The sequence below is a fragment of the Oryzias latipes genome, chromosome 7 (assembly GCF_002234675.1).
Source record: "Oryzias latipes chromosome 7, ASM223467v1".
Classification (NCBI taxonomy): domain Eukaryota; kingdom Metazoa; phylum Chordata; class Actinopteri; order Beloniformes; family Adrianichthyidae; genus Oryzias; species Oryzias latipes.
Window position 1 is genome coordinate 28,103,841 of NC_019865.2, and position 17,640 is coordinate 28,121,480.

Genomic DNA, 17,640 nt, shown 5'->3' on the forward strand with positions numbered 1-17,640 from the left:
TCATTTTGACAGATATGGAGGTTTTATACACGTAGTGAGTGGAGTGGTATGCCTGCTGCTTCTTTTTGGGATGTTTTCCACCACTTCTGAGTCTGAAGTGGTCTGAGGGTGTATTGTTTACACCAGGGGTCACCAGCCCAGGGGGGTATTCCAGAAGGCACATTTAAACTAGCCTGACTTTAACCCTGAACTCACGCTGAAGTCCGCCTGAACTTGCTTACTCTGGGAATTAGGGTTTAGAGACAGTTAGCATGAGTTGGTGTGATTACGCTCGACTTGGTAAGCCTGGGTTAATGTGCGTGCACGGCAAGTACAAAAAGACATTCTCAATGGATCACTGATTTCCGGAGTCACCGTGGAAACACTTGGAGAAAAAAGGAGAGTGAATAGTTTAGTGAGATGGAGTCGGAGATTTTAATAATGGCGTATGAAGATTATACACCAATCAAAAAAGTAATACAGATGAATCAGCAAAAAGAGTTTTTCTGCTTGGAGAAAAATAACAGACTAAGTAAACTAAGTATCTCATTTCTATTTTCATTGTGACGCAAAAGGCTTTTGGGTATAAAAGGGATATATATAGATATATATATATATCTATATATATATATATAATTAAAATGAATTAATTCAATTGGTAACAAGTACTCGAGTTAAATTTATTCAACCTAATTTCTTATGTCTATCCAACTCAATAATTGTTTATACAACTCAAATTGACATATTTATATAAATAAATCTCATATTACTCCAATTCAATTAAATGTTTTTCTCTATTAATTTATTGCACTTCTTAAACTCTCAGATGTCTAAGTTTGCGAACGCCACAGATATTCTCGATTTTAAAACATAAATGAAACAGTGTGGATGTGCAATATGTACCTTACCTATATCTATCGTAATTCTGACTTTGACTTCAGTTCTTGTGGTATCCATTAACACTAGGAGTACTAAATAAACTCATCATCCTCTCCCTCTCTCTCACTCATGGTGCAGAAAGAATTAAACACAACTGGACAAAATAACTCGGCAAACACAGTAAAACAGCTAGACAACTAAAGTCATTCAGGCAAAAACCCACACTTGAACCCAAATCCATCCAGACAGGCGAAGGGAATGCTATCCCACAATTCCTTGTGCTGCCAATCTAAATTCCCTGGATGGCATAAGTATAGCCCCTAATTCCACAGTTAGAAACCTTGGGGTTTTACTTGACCAGGATTTATCATTTAAGGCTCACATATCTCAGGCGTGCAGAACTGCCTTTTTTCACCTGCGGAATATTGCTAAGATCAGAAATATACTTTCTAAGAGTGATGCTGAAAAACTCATCCATGCATTTGTTACGTCGAGGCTGGATTACTGTAACTCCTTGTTAGCAGCGTGTCCTAAGAGTTCCTTAAGAAGTCTCCAGCTTGTTCAGAACGCAGCAGCTAGATTGTTAGCTGGAACTAGCAGAAGAGATCACATCACTCCTGTGTTAGTTTCGCTCCATTGGCTCCCAGTTGATTCCAGAATCAAGTTCAAGTTCCTCCTGTTAACCTATTAGGCCTTACATGGAATGGCCCCGTCCTATATTAAGGACCTCATAGTCCCTTACCATCCAATGAGAACACTTCGCTCGCAAAATGCAGGACTGCTTGTGGTTCCTAGAATTAGTAAAAGTACGGTTGGAGGTAGAGCGTTTAGTCACCAAGCCCCTGTCTTATGGAATAAACTCCCAGCTCATGTAAGAGAGGCCGACTCAGTTTCTACATTCAAAGCTAGACTGAAAACATTCCTCTTTGGACAGGCTTATTGTCAGACTAGTTAGTATTCAGAGATTGTTTAACTTAATGTTAATTTGTTTAAATTAAACTTAATAACTATTTCTTTTAAAAGGCTGCTAGAAGTTGAAGCTGGGGTAACTATGGTGCACTGGGGTTCTGTCTTCTGTCCTCTTTCCTTTTTTTACTTCTACCCTTCCTCTCCTCTATTCTTGATCATAATTTATCATTTAGTTCTCCATGCCTCTGTTTGGTGCAGTGCGATTCATGTATTGTCCCTCTTTTCCTCTCCCCTCCTGGGGAGTGGGAGTGCTTCCAGACTCCAGTTGGCTCATCCGTGCTCCTGTTCCTGACCGTGTACCTCGCCTTTGCTCCTGCTCCTACACCTGGCTGTGGATCCTGCCTCTGGCTCATCTCTGGCTCGTCTCTGCTCTGTTCCTGACCGAGTACCACACCTCTGCTCCTGCTCCTACACCTGGCTGTTGTTCCTGTCTCCGGCTCGACTCGCGCCTTTGACTGTCCCCACAACCACGGCTGGATGAAGCTCGTCTGCTGGACTTTATATATGTAGTTGTAGATTTGGATAAGTTAATTCTTCTCTAAGAGTTCTGGTAAATCGCCTGTCCGTCCTGGGGGAGGATCCCTCCTTCATGTGGGCACCCCTGAGGTTTCTTCGTTTTTTCCGGAATCCGTTTTTTTTGGGAGTTTTTCCTTACCGCGAAGGGGGGTCTAAGGGCAGGGATGCCAGTATAGCTTAGTCAGTTTGTTAGTTCATTTTAGTATTTTTCTATTGAACTCTTTGTATTCGTGATCCTTTTGATTTCATGTTTTACTTCGAAGCCCATCGAGACGACTGTTGTTGTGATTTTGGGCTATACAAATAAAATTGAATTTATTTGAATTACTTGACCAAAGTTACACCTACTTAATTGAATTAATTTAAATTAAAGTAAAATAACTTTCTGATAACTACATTTTATTTTTAAGTTGACTAAACTCCAAAAAATGATTTATCTTAACTGAAGCAAATAATTAAGTTAGATCAAAGTAAAAAAAATGTATCTTTCCAACATCCATACATGGATTTATCACCCTCTCATGGTTGAAAAAGTATTATTTGAGCTTCTTCATCCACCAAATCCTCTTCAAATGGACACGCCATGCTGCTTCACCTCTCTGAAACAAAGTAACCTTCAACTAAACCTGCTCCAGACCAGGTTATGTTCAGAGCATGAGTTATGGTAACTAAACATAGCCTGAAACATACCTCCATTTTTGGAGCCGAAATCTGAGGTTATACGGTCCTTAGCCTCAAACTTACTGTGGTACTTCACATAACCTGCTTTTTGGAATACCCTCCTGTTCCTCGTGGGCTACCGCCCTGCTGGTTTTGAATCTAACCCTGGTTCAGTAATTGCTGTTCACCTGGATCAGGTGTGTTCAGTCAATCAATAACTGGGCTGATTCAATCCAGCTAATCAGCAGCTAATGATGCAGGATTATCTGAAAACAAGCAGGGTGGTAGCCCATGAAAAACAGGGTTGGTTTACATGATCAGCTAATGTCACTTGGCAACAACAAAATGCTAACTCAGAATCAACTGGGGTTCGCAGAAGAGACTGGTGTCCTTCAAAGTTTGCAGGACTCTTTTATAGTGGTGTTATGGCATCGCGTCTATGGAATGTGTTACTGGGAGGGTGGATGCACTGACAGGAACAGAAAGAGGTCAAACTAACCAGTGTGGCCATTCGGCTCTGTTCTGGGATGTTCCATAGAGTCTGATGTGGTGGGTCAGAGGAGAATGTTGTGGAAACATCCTCTGCATTAGACTATGGGTGCACTAAGCAGCTCATTCAGTCTGAAACATCCTCACTAAAGGAGGAAGTGTTTTCACAGATCTTTCTTCCTGTCAGCTATTCTACCCTTTTACCTCATGCTTTTAAATTGTATCGTAGCGCCTGCTGTATCGCATAGTGGAGCAGAAATCAGCTATGCTAATTCACAAGATGCTAGCATCTACCGTTTAACCACATGGGCGGGAACCCCAAACAGCGGGAAGTTGAGGAGGCACAAGAGTATAGCAATGTCCAAAGCCCTCAGTGAAACTATTTAATGGGGCTTTCAGGACTGAACAAGCACAGCAACATTGAAGCAGCATTGCAGCGTCATGCCAGGAAGTAAACCACTAACTTAAGGTGTAACAACATGACAAAACTAATTTTAACTAACATGATGCATTCCTGCAGTAACCAGTGTCATTACAGTCACTTATAGTGTTATGTGCCCATCTGCTGTTTTTGACAGAACCATGGTATCAAGGCAATTTTCCCTTTTTTTAGATCAATAAAGTTCTATTCTATTCAATGAGGAATATGCAAACTCCACATAGAGTGATCACAGCCAGAATTCCAACAAGGGCCTTCTTGCTGTAAGGTATGAATGCTAACCACTACGCCATGGTGCAGCCCTGGTCAAGTCATTAAGAACCTCAATATTTGTTTGACTTGGAGGCTAACTGCCTCACATAACCTAATACTAAACAATTGGAATCATGTTTTACTGCTCAGTCAATCATTAATTAAAAACCTCATCCTTTTTCTCTGATAGCTTCCATTTTGTGTTGATCATTAAAAAAAAAGAAAAAAGGTAACATTATTAACCAGAATGGGGAGACTGGACTTAAGAACATATGACTCCTGCTGTGTTAATAATGAGAAAATATTTTCTATTGACACACAGTTTCTCTTTCCATCTCCGAATCCCACTCTTTTTCCTCTGCCATCAGACTCCTTAACAGCTGACAGGAGTCTGGAACAACAAACTGCACCTTGCACATCCTCATTGTTCATTGTCGTTTATTATTACTGTTCTTGCACATTTAGAATTTGCACAACAATTTTTTTTTGTTTAGTTTTATTTTTATTTGTTATGTGTGACTTTTCAGTTTCCTGTATATATCCTCCTCCTATCTTTATTTTATTTTTTTAACTTAACCTTGGCAGTCGGAGCAGACAGCAAAGTAAGGATTTCATTGTGCAGGGAAACCGTTTTTTCTTGCAGTGCATATGACAATAAACCCTTTGAATCTTGAATCAATATCCCTGTGACAGACTGGCGACCTTACCAGGATGTCCCCCGCCTTTGCCCACAAATGGCCAGGATAGGCTCTGGCAGCCCTGTGACCCCAAAAGGGATACAGCGGGTTGAAGAAAATGGATGGGTGGATGGATAAGAAGATGGTTTTTTTAAGCTCCTGTAGCTGGATGATCACTGTATCTTTTTTATTATTGTTTTATTAGGCTATATAAATAAAGTAAATAAATAAAATTAAATTAGAATGAAAAAATGGAATGAATTATTGCCAAATAATTTAAGATGGAGTGACATTTCTCCTATACAAATTCACACAACTGAATTTGATCTCTAACAAAGGCTTGAATTTTTTTTCAGATTCCGTCTTCTTAAATGTCAAACAAGACACATAACTGTGAATAACCCATCCACATTATATGCCAGACCACGTCATTGGCATGTACTGTACAATCTGGTTCCCAACTAAGATTATTTTAGGCACCATATGTAAGTAAGAATCCTTTTAAATATTTCCTTCTTTTTTTAATATGGGTCTTCCTTGTGAGGTACTTTTCAAATGGAATACATAAAAAAGAAACTAATTAGCTTACTCCAGCTTTTACTACCATAGTCTTACTTTGTTTTTTTTCATCTGATTCTCGAATGTTCAACATGTTTACCTCTTTAAGACAAAGCATCCATCATCAACAAATAAGGCTTTTCCAGGCTAATCCCCAAGGTTAATGAATTCACTTCAGAGATGAGGGAAGGTATTTAAAGAGTCCTTCTGATGTCAGAAGCACTGTCAGAGGCCAGAGTGTCGCTGTTTACACACTGAGTTATGATTGAACAACTTTAAATGAAATCCATCTTTGGAAGACAAATGGAAATTCCCATTAACTGTGTGACATCAAAAAGATTTCATATAAATACCAGATTAATTTTGAAGAAGGCCTGTGATTTGAACGGTAGGTTGGAGAGACATTGCAAAAAGAAATGACAGCAGAGTGATATAACAGTGGTCGTACAAAAACAGGCTTATTATAACCATTTGGGTCTTAAAATAAAATAAAAAATTCTGTGTGAGGATTACAAACAGTCATATTTTATGTTGATTAAAAACTAACATGTGAAACAACTTAACAATGAATGCATTTCACACTGAGATTGACTTACAGCACCAAGGAAGTCCTTAATGTATCCGGGCTTGAGACTGGCACAGAAACAGAGAAGGGAATAGGGAGCAGCCAGGATTTGTACCCTGGTTTCATGGATGGAAGGCGCTGCAAACCAGCACGAGCTAAACTGTCTCCACCTGCCTTGTAGCTTATACATATACTTATTTCCCACATTAAGTAACAATAATGTGCATCAAAACATGTATTTCAGTCAGACAACTCATGCAGTAAAGAAGATTTATTTCCATATTTCTTTTAGTTTGGCATAAGGCTCCGCTCAGATAAATAAAACAATGATCTCCCAAAAAAACTTTGGGTATTAAACTACCCCTAACGGAGCTCACAGGTGGAAGGAGGGTGGGGTGATCAATGCAGAGCTCGCAAAAATGGAAGAAGAGGGATTGAACCGCACACCTGGAACTTAAGTAGGACGCTGAACAGGTGAGTTGATTAAACTGAACCGCCTGCGGCGAGGAGTAACCAGCTAAACACACTGCTCGAGTTGCCTGCCTGAAATACTCCCGGGGTCGTTCACTTTGGTGGGTGAGCTGATTATGGTTTGAAGAAATGGTCAAAATTTGTGCCAAAAGGATCATTGTTTCAATTCTCTCTGCTTTCCACTGATAATACTTTGAATGCAGCTTAGAGTCTGACAAAACAAAATGCATCTACCCAAGATAAAAAATCGCTTTTTACCTTTACTGCTTCTTTACATTGCAGTGTTATTAACAACAATGTACTTTCTCATGAATAATACACAAAGGAAAATAATTAAACTGGTTATGATACCGTAAAAAGGCACAATGCGTAAACCTCTTCTATCTTCATGAGTTTTAGTTAAGCTTGTAGCATCAGCATTCAGCTCCAAAATTAAACTTACTTGTAATAAATTTTGCTTGTTACGTGTTAATATTTGCTGTAAAGTTTTCAATATGCTCAGAGGAATGAAAGTCATTCTCAATCACCCCATCCATCATGTTCTCAGGTTTCCACTGGCAAGATAAACAACACAGCTCTGGAGAATCATTAAATTACATAATACTGATCACTGACGGATGGACAGACACCAACCAATTCTCTTGACCTGTCAAAATTGAATCAGTTAGTTCAAAAGGGGCCCAAATCCACAATTTTTCAAAATAGAGATTTTATATGTTCTATGGTCTTCAAGGGAAAAGCTATCTGAATATGTGTAAAAAAGTCCCAAGTCCGTTGTAATGTATTGACTATGTTTGACATTTAAAATGCATTAAGTGCAAATATCCTGGACTTAGTCCTCTCTTGCATGGGTTTAGCTTTATCCCATAGATGGCAGCACTAGTTATCCAATATGGCAGCGCCCCTGTTTAATTCAAGTCCAGAGACTTTAGTTTGCTAGTCCTCTGAAATGATGAAAGTGAAGTGCTTCATATTGTAGCATTTGTAAACTATGAACTGGTGCTAAATCTGGGTAAAGTATGAATCATTTGGTGTAGCCTCCCTTTAAGCTATGAAATTAAAATCATTTCATGGAAAAACAAACCTCTTGGACTTGGTCCCCTTTTAAACAAACCGATTCAATTTTTAAGTGTAAAGAAACATCAAAGCCCTTATAGATACAGGTGTCTTTTTGATTACATTCAAGGATTGGTTGAAACAAGATAAACTGCTCTTTAATGGAAAGTTTCAGGCATTCTACAGAGGAGGTTAAGTTAATTTAGACAGTAACACTGGTTCAAAATTACTTTAGATTTGTTTGAACAAACTGTATCGTCTTCTACAGTTTGAACAACCAAAAGAAACAACTTAAAAAGCAAACCAAGGAGGCAATTGGGAAATTTTTATTTTTTCTATAGCATGAAGGATGTAACTTGTTCTTGAATTTCATTTTATCGAGCAGTAATGGTAACTTTTTGATCTATTGTGAAATATGTAAGGGTTAATGGCTGACGAAGTATGCATTATCACTTTTAAACGCACGCCTTGGAAGCCTGAACCGTCCTATGTTGCTTCTGCAAAGTGCGTTAAAAAGTGATAATGCATACTTCAAAGGCCATTAACCCGCTTATACCATGGTCACTTACAAAAGGAATAAATAGTAACCAGTTTTTAGTCCCTAATTCTTGTTTTTATTCCAATTTGGATCACTTTTCTCACAAAAAGCAAACTTTTTGCGCCGCGCCACGTAATAAACAGTCCGCGTTGCGCCGCACCACTGCTGCAGTCAAGATTCAGCGATTTATATATGCTGATCTTTTTCCGATGGGTTGAATAAAGCATTCATTCAGAGAGAAAGTTCACCTCTTACCGCTTGTTTTGTCCAGATGATGAAGCAAAAGGTTGTTTTAAAGAAGCCAGCGCAGTGATACAAAACATTTAAGCTAGGTGATCGGAACTTCTTTTTTCACCATGCGGTTGTCCTGTGGTATATCACTTTTTAATGCACACCCAGCAGCCAATCAGAATCGAGCATTCACCCGGACGATGGTATAAGCATTATTTACTGTTCCCAAAGTTGCATCCTCCTTAGTTCACTTCTAAGATTTTTTGTTTCATCGGGACCCAATTTATCTTACTTTTCTGTCTTCCATTTTGCAGAACCTATTTCTCTTTCACAACATCAGTCTCTGGCCCTAAGACTTTTTAAATCACTTTCTGCCGAAAACCTCATCAATATCCTTCACTACCAGCCCATGAGTCAGTGTACTCTTGCATCTTTTTTGCAACTTGGTCTTGTACCTGTCATCTGTCAGCTGTTTTATCCCAATTTCTCTCTTTTTATATCACTTCATATGCTCACCCATCATGGTATTTTTTAACCCTTCTGCTTCACAACAAAAAGCTTTAAGCTGCCGCCTGACCAAAACATGTGTTCATAAACTCGCCACCATGCCATGTGTGGGAGGAGCTACCACCTAAGGTTTTTATCCTAGTATCTACATGGAGCAGTGTCTGTGTTTATCTCATATACAATGCATGGAAGACACAAATAATGATGAGACTCAGGTTTTTTTTATTTAGTAAGAGTATCACTCAGTAATCACGTCTCCATGTTTGGGATTGTTCAGATTCTCCCCGTTTAGTGATCTTCACTCCCGCTGTTATATTTGAAAGACGGCAGCTGCCACGTTGTTTCCGTCTCTCTGACTGAGTTTGAAAGCTTGCTGTCCCTGAGAGGAAAAAAATAAAAACAAGAATAACGTCAGGGGACCTTTTTTTGTTCGCAAAAAAATCTCGAAGCTGCATAGCGAGGTCAATCGCTCCAGCTCCATCAGCCCTGCGACAGACTGTCTAGGGTGTATACGCCTTCGCCCAACAGTGGCCGGGACGGGTCCCTGAAACTCCGCTGCCCCGAAAAGGGATACAGCGGCTTAAGAAAATGAAGGGAACTTCAGGATCAATTCAGTATATTTAGATGTGTTTTCTACCCGCTGTCACTGACTGTTACTGAAACTGTTGCATGCCTAAAGTTTAGTCCCTGATTGGTTGCTGATACGCGGCAACCTCCCCGGACTTCCGGTTTTTATAAAAACTCTAGCCCACAGCGGCTGCCGCCCAATTCGCGTCGCTGAAATTGCACTGCTACCAGACCTTCGCGCCACGCAATTGCGCAACAGGACCTCTGACTGCGTCTGTTCCATCGACTTAACTTTGAAACTGGCCGTGTGTGCTGTACGAATTGCGTTCGGTGTGAACGCAGCTTTAGTCTCTTATACCTGACGTGAGAAACTTGCAGCACCTTCACTTCTCTTAGACTGCCTTATTTTTTTTTCATTTTATTTAATTTAATTTGAAGTTAGAAAAAAAAAGCGTTTTTCAATCTATTCCCACTGCTTGTTAAGAACTTTGTTCTAACATAAAAACGACCCATTCAAATCCAGATTCTTTTATGTCTCTTTTCCAGACCAGAAAAAAAAAAAAAACAGTTGCAACTTTTTGAGACTACTCAAAAATAGCTGAGATTCCAGTTCCAGCTTATTAGCAATATTTGGTACATAATATTGACCAGACATCAACTGTAGTGGCAAATGTGTTCATGTTGGTGGAGTAATAGGCAATAAATGTTATCTCATTTTCAGAGAAAATTAAAAGTCATTGGTTTTTACCGACTTTTTTGTTTTTTTTTATTCAGTAGTTAACAGGTTTGAAATGAATAGTGGGACACTGAATCAAATTTAAAGGTTTTTTCAATACTTTGCTTCATTCAAATGAGATTTAAAACAGCAATTGATCGAAGGTAATGAGTCTGCCTTAGCTGGCTGGTTGGTTGAATAGTCATTTCACTATATAGCTGTGCTAATGTCTGAGTCGGACAAACCACAGAAGAGAAAATCCAGACAGCATGGGGGTTAGGGCTATGTTCATATCAAACACTGAAGTGAAGTAAAAATTACGTCACTTGAATTGGAAACAGATTATTTCTTACTGGCAATTCAACACATTCCTGACCCTTTAGAAGAAATTTATTTTGCTGCGATGAGGGCAGCCTGCTTAAGCTCTGAAGTTCTTTTTGACAAATACAGTCATTTTGCACAGGACCTAATGGAGATCATTTTGGTTGTCCAACATTGATTGTCAGATTCCACAGCATAGTTTGTTTTCCAGGCTCTTCTGTCTTAAGCCTTAGTCACAACTGCCTTCACCAGATATGTGCTGTCTGCTGGTAAAAAATTGGCAAATATGTGCGGGGCATGCGGGTGGTCCGAACATGATTTTAATATTGTATCACTGGCTGTATATAGTGGACTGGACAGTGCGAGTGAGACGTCACCCATAGAAATTGACTTAATTCTGGTTCTAACCAAATTAAATCAACTCAGTCACCATTTTTCCACTACATGCCCTTCGCCATGTTGGAACCAGACGTCCCCAGTAAGCTGTAGTTGGTCCATATTGGTCTTAGTTTACATTTCAATGGCAACCACTCTCTCCAGTCATTAGTAAGCATGTTAGAAGGCCAAACAATTAGGGTTAACAAGAACATGTTAAAAAGAAGTAGCAGAGCAAAAAGGTTTATTCTGACGTATAAAATGAAAAGACGATGAAAAAGACTATATAAAATGACGTATAAAAATAATAGGTGTCTATTTCTCTATGGACATCTATGGGATTATGGCTTTTTGGGACCAGTGGGTACTTCCTATTAAGAACGCAAGGGGGAGGGGTCACTCAGTCCAGTTCTCATATGCAGTCAATGGATTTTAGACAAACCAGTAAGTCCCTAAGACAAATATGTTACTGTACATTTTTTTCACAGTTGTAGAAGTTGTAGTGAACACTCAAGCAACACGTAAGGGGTAAAGTAGGTGAGACACAGGGATCTCATTTGCATTTTTCACTTTTTTCAACCCCACCAAAACCTACATACTGTTAGTGCAGTTCCCATGAAAGGTGCACACTCTTTGGGCATCCATTGCGCACAGTATGACTGTTAGAAATTAGGAAATTACACAATAAGAGTCTAGTTTGTGTTGTCATCTTATGGGCATCTTATGCATAACCCACATACCAGCATTTGCATGCGGTCAGAAAACACTTAACTACAACGTATGTGTAACTTTCATCATTAGTGAGGGGTCCAGCAACACCGTAGGATCGGCTAACGTGTCGAGCTAATGAAGATAAGATAAGATAGGACTTTATTGATCCATGGGGGGAATTCGGTTGTCACAGCAACCAAAAACAAGAAATATAGCAGTTGGAAAAGTACAAAAAAACAAATTAGCAATGAGTAAGAATAAAATAGTAATAATACAAAGTGGAAGTAAAAGTACACGTCATAAATAATAAGTTAAATAAGGAAATAAATAAAAGCAGCGGTTTTGGCAGTCCTAGACCCTGTTGTTGAAGAGTCTGACTGCTGTTGGGACGAAGGACCTCCGGTAACATTATTTTTCGCACTGAGGGTGCAGCAGTCTCTGGCTGAACGAGCTACTCATGGTCCTCACCGTAGCATACAGGTGGTGAGAGGGGTTGTTCCGGATGCTGGACAGCTTGGTCAGCATCCTCCTCTCACCTACAGAGTCCACTGAGTCCAGGGGACAGCCCAGGACAGAGCTCGCTCTCTTGACCAGCTTGTCCAGTTTCTTTTTGTTCCTTTCATTGGTTCCTCCACACCAGCAGACCACAGCATAGAAAGTGGCTGATGCAACAACAGTCTCATAGAAGGTCTTGAGTAGTGGCCTACACACACCAGAGGACCTCAGTCTCCTCAGGAGGTGGAGGCAACTCTGGCCCTTCTTGTGCAGGACCCTTGTGTTATCTGACAGGTCCAGTTTATTGCTGATGTGAACGCCCAGATACTTGTACACATCCACCCTCTCGATGTCCAGTCCCTGAATGACCACTGGAGGAGACTGAGAAGCCTTTTTTCGGAAGTTGACCACCATCTCCTTCGTTTTGGTGGCATTGATGTGAAGGTGATTGAGTTCACACTAGTCCACAAAGTCCTTGATCACGTTCTTATATTCCAGATAATTTCCCTCTGACACACGTCCAACGATGGCTGAAATAAAAGCCAGTTTGCGTATCGCTTCAGGAAAAGTAACATGACCAATACAGCCACTGTGTCGGCGTGGCACAGAGGAGCCAAACAGGGAGGCGCATCTACCAGCAGTGTTGCCTGATTCTGCAGTTTTCTGCCCAGTTCAGTGGTTTAGATTTTGATATTGCAGAGAAAATTTGCTTTGGTCGGGTTTCGCGTCAGTTTGACTGGTTTTAGTTATTTTTATTATGAGTCTAAGCTATCTTTTATTATTTGAAATATATTTTATCTTGAAAAAATTACCAAATCTTCTTGGTTAAATTTTTATCACTTGGGTGCTAAATTTGCCGAGTGATGAGTTTAACCCTTGTGCTATCTTAGATGACCCCACCCTTACTTTGACGTGTTCTCCCTACCATGACAAAGGTGGATAAAGGTGGAAAGATTTCATGTAATCCATGGACAGAAGTGAAGATTATAAATTATTGAAGAAAAAAGGTTCAAAGCACTGTCTAGTGGGTCTAGATGACCCAACTCCCAATGTTGAAAAGTGCTTAGGATAGCACAAAGGTTACCACAGTGAATTTGTAATGCACTGGATGCGGGCCCATGTTTCAGCTGTTTTCCCAGCCCACCTATCTTATGGTGTTGAATGTGGTTTTTAATTAGGTTTGTGGAATTATTTAATAGTTTAACCCTTGTGCTATCCTAGGCACTTTAACATTGGGAGTTGGGTCATCTAGACCCACTAGACAGTGCGCTGAACCTTTTTTCTCAATGATTTGTGAACCTCACTGGTGTCCATGGATTACATGAAATCTTTCCACCTTTATCCACCTTTGTCATGGTAGAGAGAACACGTCAATGTAAGGATGGGGTCATCTAAGATAGCACAAGGGTTAAATAGTGTTTTTGGCTTTTTGACCCCTGTTACTCTCAGTTTCTGCTTGATCTAGCAGAATACAATTCCATTTCAAACTGACAGGATTCAAACCACTGGAGGGCAGATACTCTATTTATTCAATAGGTACCAGTTTGTTAATGTAAATAGACAGTTCTCTAATTGCACTCAAGTTAGCAGTTCTAGGATCTGTCCTGTTTATGCACGATAGATTTACATCAGGGGTGCTCATTACGTCGATCGCGATCGACCAGTCGATCTTCAAGGACATGAGGGTAGATCCCATGCCAGCAAAGATAAATAACCAAATACCCTCTTTAACACATCCTCTTCTAGTTAATTGCGGTCCAAGCTCTCAAATTCTCTGGACATAATCACAGGTTTGCCACTTGTTCAAGTTAACACACTCATTCTCATAGGCAATGATAGGCTTCCCAAGGCTGTTCATTATTAGCCCTTTAGTGCCTTTGAAACAGCTGATTTAGTGATCCTCCATGTTTTTGATTAAATGGGACTCCCTTAAATATCATCTCTGACCACTGAAAACAATTAGATTCTCCTGTTTGAAAGACATTTGCCAAACCCAGCAATCCCACCATCAGTTTTATTCAGATTTCCACTCTAAAGCGATAGTCAGACAAAGCCAGGCAATCAGAAGCTGCAGTCGTTACATTTCTTTCAAAGCCACCCCAAAAGATAAAATGAGTCACATTGAAAGCTTTTAAAAAGCTAATAATCTGAGAAAGAAAAAATCTCAAAGCACTGCCACCAGTGACAATCTGATTCTGCTGTTGAAGAGGCAGCTCTGGATGTAGCGCTCCAGAGGCCTCGCTAGATGTGAGTGTGACTTTGAGCTCTTTGTGGTGGTAAACAGAAAAGCGAAAAAGTAATTATATTTGTGATAACAGCTGCAAAGCAAGCACAGAGCAAGCCTATATATGTTCAGTTAGAAATGACTTAAAATAGCGCTCCCCAAACTTTTTCTGTGCCATGGACCATTTTGATCTCAGACTGGTCAGTGTGGGAGATAAGAGCGACAAAATAATATGATACAATTCTAATGATTACAGCACTACTTCACATAAAGAATGTAATTTGTTCCAGAACACCTCCTCAGACTTCAACTCCTTATATGGGAAATTAAGGAAATTAGAAAAATAAATTAAGACAGATCATTGTTGAGGAAAGAAAGACGGTCTAGAGGTATGAGACTCACAGAATGGCAATATGGAGCAGGACAACTCTTTGCTGAAACAGGAATAGTTGTGGGCAAGGAGATCTGAGACAAAAGCACAGATAGGGCGATGAGATGAATCCATCAATCCAGGAAATAAAAGGATAGGTCGAAGACCTGGCAGACAGGAAGGTCTGAGGCAAAAGCACCAAAGGGGAATGAGCAGAGTTCGTAATCAAGGAGAATGAAGGTGTGGGTCAGAAATGTGGCAGAAAATCAAGAAGGTGGAGGTGAACAAAGGCTGGCATGGAATGACAGAAGCACAAGGTTCAAACATAGCTAGTGAAGTGATTGATGGTGATTACCAGAGGCTGAGAGGAGGAGGAGCCAAACCCTGACTAGTATTTTCTAAATATAATAATAAATGTAAATCCAATGTGCATGCTACTTTATTAACAGTGCCCCAGTGGTGACATTGCACCATTAAAACATGAGTTTTTAGGCCTTTCATTCCGACTCTCTCTGCTCATAATGGTTGAAGTTAAACATGTTTTTTTTACATAAGAAAGATAGATATCAAGTACATGACAAATCTACTAACCAGGACATTAAATACATTGATTCTTTACATTGACACACACCCATCTTGGGGTAACAAGAGGCAATGACACCCAATGTGTGTTGCTTAATACCAGCCTGCACTGTATTTTATCTTTTGGTTGCTGGCACTGAAGGGAATGAATCTCAGGGTATTCTGCAGTGACTTTTATCCAGAACTCTGGCAGTTATTGTGCCAAACATATTTTTAAGTCTGTCGTCATTTGGGATCTCCAGCAATTGATCGTCTTGCATTGACATGCTAGATTCCCTGGTTTGTTGGCAAATGGGTCACAGAGCTCTTTCTTGGCAGGTTAAAACTTATTAAAGCAACCAGTAGGGAAAATAAGACCTCTGACTTAATCTTTTCCAAGATCCCTGGTAATCATCCCCATAAATGTAGTTATATTCAGCTACACTGTAAACCCTGACTTTAGATGTACTCACAATTTTAGGTAATGATATTTTTAAGTTTGGTATCCTTAAATAAATATGTTTTTTGAAACAATTAAACATGAATTGGAACTAAAAATACTATGCAGAGATCACTTCTGCTCTTACGTTCTTGCAAGCGGAACTTATATCAAAACCATTTTTCCTGGAATCTGTGTTGCTGAATGGTCATCGCTGCTATTTTCTGAATGTCGAAAACAAAGAAAAACACAGAGGATTTCCCCCCCAAAGAACCAGCTGCACCTTAAGAGAAGGTAAGAATTAAAACATTTGTGCACCCGATACAAACTGGTGCACACCCGTTAGTAACGCACCCGTTACTGACAGGTGCGCACCCGATACTAACTGATGTGCACCCATTAGTAATGCACCCGATACTAACGGTTGCCCTCCTCATTAGAATAAATTTGTGGGGAAAAATACAGTCAAGAAAAGTAAAAAGAAAAAAGTTTTCATGTGCGGGAGGCTCGAGAGCCGGTAGGACCCAGACGCAGAGACGGGAGGCCAACGGGTTCAGGACTAAAGGTTTAATTAACAAAGAGCGCTGCCGAGCAGGATGACCAAACAAAAAAAAAACTTACTGTGGCGTGGCAAGGGACATGGAACAAGGACGCTAAACAAGAAGACGTTAACAACATGAGCAGAAGTTAATGGACTAGCACAAGAGGAAGGCAGAGACAAGACTTGAATACAGACAGGGCAGACAAGACACAGGTGAACACGATCAGGGCAGATGGGGACCAAGGAAGTACAACTCAAGACAAGACAAGACAGGAACCCTTTCAAAATAAAACAGGAAACAGAACCAAACAAGACAGAACAAGAACTTAAAGCAAAACCCAAGACAAAACAAACTCAAACCATGACAAAAGTAGGTTCAAAAAACTAAATGTGGTAACAATTATGAAGTATTAAATTTTTTATATCCAAATATATTTTTTGCGTCCTTATTTATTTTTATTTATTTTAAGTTTTATTTATATGTTTATCAATGTATTTGCTGTCAGTTATACCAAGGACATTTCTCTGTAGAGTCCTGCATGTTTTAGTTTTCCTAATTTCTTTAATTCTTCATGTGTCTGCAAGATGTGGATGTGAGATACACTGATGTTCTACATATCGAAACGATGGCAGTCTTTGTCATTGGGGGAGAAGATTGTTTCCATCAACACACAGATATCAAGAACGTGATCAATGGAAAACAGGTCCTGAAGAAGTGTCCTCTGTTGCAACAGATTCAAAAAGTCCTCATGGAGCTTGATGGAAAAAAAACGTCGTTAAACATTTTCAGGCTGAAAATCCAGCTTCAAATCCGCTTTCTCACCGCATTTCATATTTTCGTTGATGCTTCTAAAAAAAAGGATTCGATTGTTTTGATGTTTGTGTTCAGAGCTTTAAGATGTGCCCATGTTTGGGTACTACCAACATTACTATGCAGAAAACCTGGCAACTGATTGTATTTGCTTTTTTAATTGACAAAGGGAACCATTGCAAGTTGTAGAATGGACATCCATTTGTGTGTGTTGAAATATTTTTACATGTAATATAATATGAAAGGATTAAGTATTAAAAATTTTGTTTGATTCTCCAAAGCAGAATTTACAAGAAGAAAATGTGTTCTCACCAATCCATCTGATTATTTTGAGTTAAATCTAGTCCCCCCCCCCCCCCCACACACACACACACAAATATTGACCATATCGTTTTGTTTTCTATATTTTTAATTGGCCATTTCACACAAAATGAACACAAATTCAATTGAGCCCTGAGCTGGTGCCGGTCTGCAACCAGGGATCGGGAACCCCTCATCTAAAACGTTCAATATCTTTTTACTTTTAGGGACGGTCCAATTAGACCTGCTATCATGTTACCTGTCTGATCTGCTCCTGCCTGTTCCTTTTCAAGATCCAAGGATCAGACTCCCCTTATTGTCGCAAGGACCTCTAGTCGATTGAGGTGAGACCATGCAATTTTTTCTCTCGGTCCTATAGCATTAAATTATACCATGACATATATTCCTCTTTTCTCACCCATTT